At 41.5% G+C, this 5819-nt stretch overlaps 1 pseudogene; it reads left to right on the forward strand.

The window, feature by feature from the left end:
• The first annotated feature begins 336 nt into the window (after positions 1-336).
• Positions 337-1100, forward strand: LOC100654863 (small ribosomal subunit protein uS19-like; annotated as a pseudogene).
• Positions 1101-5819: the final 4719 nt, after the last annotated feature.

A 5819-nucleotide genomic window follows, 5' to 3' on the forward strand; every position in this document is an offset into this window, starting at 1 on the left:
CTTTCCACCTCCTGCTCCGTCTGTATCACAACGGGTCTCACACGCATGTGTCGTAATTCCCAGCCTGCTCAACCAAGCTCCATTTCATACTCCGGAAGTCCATGTAGTTCACCAGCCAGGAGACCTATCTGAGAAAGAGGCTTGTAAAGGCACTAGAATCAGGTTCAGGGCTGTTCCCACAAGGAATTCTGGAGTCTCGGTAGCCAGGTTTAGAAGGAAAGTAAGGATTCTAATCGGGCATGTCCTCTTGGCCCTGACTCCTCACCCTATGTGAAGAAACATGACCCGAAGAGAGTCAGAGTAAAGCCTGTTAAAGCGTTTGTCTGGTTTCAAAAGAGTCACTGGTCAATAGATTCAAGTATAGCCACGACTGTTAGAGCCTTTGGAAGAACAGACAAGATGGAGGAAGTAGACGAAAAGAAGCAGACCTTCTGCAAGGTCACCTACCGCAGCGGCGTGACCTCAACCTGCCGTTGGACTCATCCTGGGAGCAGCTGATGCAGCTTCACAGCGCACGGCAGCAGCGGAAACAGCACTCACTGCCCAAGCGCCTGCGCAAAGCCACGAAAGAGGCACCAGCCAGGGAGAAGCTGGAGGCGCTGAAGAGGTTCTTGAGCTTTGTGATCACCCTGCCCTCTTCCGGCCGGAAATGGTGGGCCCTGTGGTGGGCAACTACAACTGCAGACCTTCACCCAGGTGGAGATCAATCCGGAGATGATCGGCCACTGTCTGAGCGAGTTCTACATCACCTGTAAGCCAGTCAAGCAGGCCTGCCTGGCAAGGGGCCACCCACTCCTCCCGCTCTAGCCCCCTCAAGTAGCTCTGTGTGCGGCCAATAAAGGCTCCGACGGCTGGAAAAGAAGCACTACTCAATGACCTTCAGTATCTGTCCGCTTCTTTGCTTCTTATATAGGGAAAAGTTTTTTGTTTTTTTTGTGGACAGTCACTCAGCTAAAGACTATATTTTCCAGCCTCCTTTGCAGCTAGGTATTAAAACATGAATATGTACCCTGAGGTGATATGTGAAATTATTAGTCATGCCATTAAAGTGGAGAAACATATACTTCCTTCCTCCCTTTTCTCATTTACTGGAATGTGAATGTAATGGCAGGAGTGGAGGCAGCTATTTTGGACAGCTGTCCCTAATGAATGTTAAACCACCTTATCGCATTTAAAATATCTACCCAGGTTTTTACTTAGATAAAACTTCTTTCTTTTTTAGGCCAATGTCTTAGTCATCTAGTGCTGCCATAACAGAGATACCACAAGCAAATGGCTTTAACAAAGAAATTTATTTTCTCACAGTCTAGTAGGTAACAAGTCCAAATTCAGGGCATTGGCTCCAGGGAAAGGCCTTCTCTCTTTGTTGGCTCTGAAGGAAGGTCTTTGTCCACAATCTTCTCCTGGTAAAAGAGCTTCTTAGGCACAGGGACCCTGTGTCCAAAGAACCAAAGGATGCAGTCTGCTCCTGGTGCTGCTTTCTTGGTGGTCTGAGGTCCCCCATCTCTCTGCTTCCTTCTATCTTTTATATTTCAAGAGACTTCCTCAAGACACAATCCAATCCTGTAGGTTGAGTCCTGCCTCACTAACATCATAGAGGCAGGATTTACAACATATAGGAAAATCACACAATACCAGGAATCATGGCCCAGCCCAATTGAAACACACATTTTCAGAGGGATATAATTCAGTCCATGACAGCCAATATTATTTTAGCTTAATTATCATTATCACTGTAATTATATAATTTAATTAAATTTTGTATTACTTGAAAAATGAGTGTGAAAAGAAAGTCATTGTTCTATGCAAATTAAATGCTACAGAGAGGCTCCATGAAGTCTAGGGGAAAAAAAATGCTGTTGAATTAGGTGAGAGTGAACAACTATAAAAAGTGATAGAAAAAAAAACAGTGATGGGAGGTAAGGGAAACATAAAAATACAGGATGATTCTTCACTCAGAGCTTCACAAGTATCTGTAAGTCCCGTCTCCCCCCTCCCCGCCCCCACACACACATTAAGGCTATTGAAACTGGAAATGATTAAGAGAATGCTTTATGTGTTTGGCTTATTCCAGAAAGATGAAGCAGAACTCCAAACAGTGGACATATACTCCACAGAAAAGGGCTTGATTCTACACCTAAAGCTAATGAATACAAATATATACATTTTAAGTTAAAAAAAAAAATTTTTTTAAGGTACTTCTGGCTTTAATTTTTAAAATCTCAAATACATTTAATTGTAGTTGATGTTTGGGTGAGGCAGACTACAATTTTGGTCAACTCGTTCAAGCTGTTGGCACTCAAACCCCTGTGTACAAAATTTTTTTTAGTAAGGCTAATTTCTGTTTGTTAAATACCCAGATGACAAATACTAGAATTTTATTTACCTATTTTGTGTTGATTTTATCAGATAGTTCCAGTCTAATGTATTAACTGCCATTTAATATAACTTAAGCTTGCTCTTCCTTTAAAAGTTTGAGAGAACTCTTTTGTTTTCAGAATTAAAAACAAAGCTAATGTAATGTCTTCACTATTTCCTTTTTCTACCTGAGCATGTATTTTTCTCCTCTCGTGTTCAAATGTCCCCACTCATTTCACTAACCCTCGCTGGAATTTTATGTATATAAATAATCTCTAATAGTTGCCTTTAGAAATTATTATTATGCAGTTCCAAAATTTCTTTTTGGCCCTCCATATTTCTAGGTAGCATTTATAGTTTCAGATCCCTGGTGGCACAGGGATTAAGAGGTCGGCTACCAAGCCTTTGAGTCCACCAGTTCAAAACCCTATGGGGCAGCTCTCTTCTGTCTTATGGGGTCACTATGAGTCAGAGTTGACTCTGATGGCAACAGGTTTGGTTTTTTATTTACAATTTTTAGATGGTGTTTAACCATTGGCATTTTGTGGACACTAGTTGCCACAGAGAGTCCCTGGTGCAAACAGTTAACAGGCTTGTCTGCTAACCAAAAGATTGGTGGTCTAAGTCCACCCAGAGTCAACTGGGAAGGAAGGCTTGGCAATCTACTTCCAAAAAATCAGTCCTTGAAAACCCTATGGAGCATAATTCTACTCTGACACGCATGGAGTTGCCTGAGTCTGAACTGACTCACCAATGCTTGGATATTCTCCATAGTATAACAAAAAAAAATTCCTAAACTCTTGATTTCTTCCTTAAGACATACAGATGCATTCAAGGACGTGATCCAGGAATTCCTGTGTCAGTACCAGAAATATCCCCCACTTGTCTGTCAGTTTGTCATACTATGGGGGCTTGTGTGTTGCTGTGATGCTGGAAGCTATACCACTGGTATTCAGATACCAGCAGGGTCACCCAAGAAGGACAGGTTTCAGCTGAGCTTCCAGACTAAGACAGACTAGGAAGAAGGACCCGGCAGTCTACTTCTGAAAAGCATTAGCCAGTGGAAACCTTATGAATAGCAGCAGAACATTGTCTGATATAGTGCTGGAAGATGAGCCCCCCAGGTTGGAAGGCACTCAAAAGATGACTGGGGAAGAGCTGCCTCCTCAAAGTAGAGTTGACCTTAATGATGTGGATGGAGTAAAGCTTTCAGGACCTTCATTTACTGATGTGGCATAACTCAAAATGAGAAGAAAGAGCTGCAAACATCCATTAATAATCCAAACCTGGAATGTATGAAATATGAATCTAGGAAATTTGGAAATCATCAAAAATGAAATGGAACACATAAACATCGATATCCTAGGCATTAGTGAGCTGAAAAGGACTGATACTGGCCATTTTGAATCAGACAATCATATAGTCTACTATGCTGGGAATGACAGCTTGAAGAGCAATGGTGTTGCATTTATTGTCAAAAAGGTTTCAAGATCTATCCTGAAGTACAACGCTGTCAGTGATAGGATAATATCCATGCACCTACAAGGAAGACCAGTTAATACGACTATTATTCAAATTTATGCACCAACCACTAGAGCCAAAGATGAAGAAATAGAAGATTTTTATCAGCTGCTGCAGTCTGAAATTGATCAAACATGCAATCAAGATGCATTGATAATTACTGGTGATTGGAATGCAAAAGTTGGGAACAAAGAAGAAGGATCGGTAGTTGGAAAATATGGCCTTGGTGATAGAAACAATGCCGGAGATCGAATGATAGAATTTTGCAAGACCAACAACTTCTTCATTGCAAATACCTTATTTCACCAACATAAAAGGCGACTATACACATGGACCTCTCCAGATGGAACACACAGAAATCAAACTGACTACATCTATGGAAAGAGACAATGGAAAAGCTCAATATCATCCATCAGAAAAAAGCCAGGGGCCGACTGTGGAACAGACCATCAATTGCTCATATGCAAGTTCAGGCTGAAACTGAAGAAAATCGGACCAATTCCACAAGAGGCAAAATATGACCTTGAGTATAGCCCACCTGAATTTAAAGACCATCTGAAGAATAGATTTGACGCATTGAACACAGTGACCGAAGACCAGACGAGTTGTGGAATGACATCAAGGACATCATCCATGAAGAAAGCAAGAGGTCACTGAAAAGACATGAAAGAAAGGAAAGACCAAGAGGATGTCAGAGGAGACCCTGAAACTTGCTCTTGGGCGTCGAGCCGCTAAGGCAAAAGGAAGAATTGATGAAGTAAAAGAACTGAACGTAAGATTTCAAAGGGCCTCTCGAGAAGACAAAGCATTATAATGACGTGTGCAAAGAGCTGGAGATGGAAAACCAAAAGGGAAGAACATGCTCAGCATTTCTCAAGCTGAAAGAACTGAAGAAAAAATTCAAGCCTCGAGTTGTAATAGTGCAGGATTCCATGGGGAAAATATTAAACGACGCAGAAAGCATCAAAAGAAGACGAAAGGAATAGACAGAGTCATTATACCAAAAAGAATTAGTCGATATTCAACCATTTCAAGAGGTGGCATATGATCAGGAACCGATGGTACTGAAGGAAGAAGTCCAAGCTGCTCTCTTTAGGCATTGGCGAAAAACAAGGCTCCAGGAATTGATGGAATATCAACTGAGGTGTTTCAACAAACAGATGCAGCGCTGGAGGTGCTCACTTGTCTATACCAAGAAATATGGGAGACAGCTTCCTGGCCAATTGACTGAAAGAGATCCATATTTATGCCTATTCCCAAGAAAGGTGATCCAACCAAATGTGGAATTATAGAACAATATCATTAATATCACATCAAGCAAAATTTTGCTGAAGACCATTCAAAAATGGCTGCAGCAGTATATCAACAGGGAACTGCCAGAAATCCAGGCTGGTTTCAGAAGAGGATGTGGAACCAGGGATATCATTGCTGATGTCAGATGGATCCTGGCTGAAAGCACAGAATACAAGAAGGATGTTTACCTGTGTTTTATTGACTATGCAAAGGCATTCGACTGTTTGAATCATAACAAACTATGGATAATACTGCGAAGAATGGGAATTCCAGAACACTTAATTGTGCTCATGAGTAACCTTTACATAGATCAAGAGGCACTTGTTCGCACAGAACAAGGGGATACTGATTGGCTTAAAGTCAGAAAAGGTGTGCATCAGGATTGTTGTCACCATACCTATTTAATCTGTATGCTGAACAAATAATCCGAGAAGCTGGACTATACGAAGAAGAACAGGACATCAGGATTGGAGGAAAACTCATTAACAACCTACGTTATGCAGATGACACAACCTTGCTTGCTGAACGTGAAGAGGACCTGAAGCACTTACTAATGAAGATCAAAGACCACACCTTCAGTATGGATTGCACCTCAACATAAGGAAAACAAAAATCCTCACAATTGGACCAATGAGCAACATCATAAT

This window comes from Loxodonta africana, chromosome 2, assembly GCF_030014295.1.
Source record: "Loxodonta africana isolate mLoxAfr1 chromosome 2, mLoxAfr1.hap2, whole genome shotgun sequence".
Classification (NCBI taxonomy): Eukaryota; Metazoa; Chordata; class Mammalia; order Proboscidea; family Elephantidae; genus Loxodonta; species Loxodonta africana.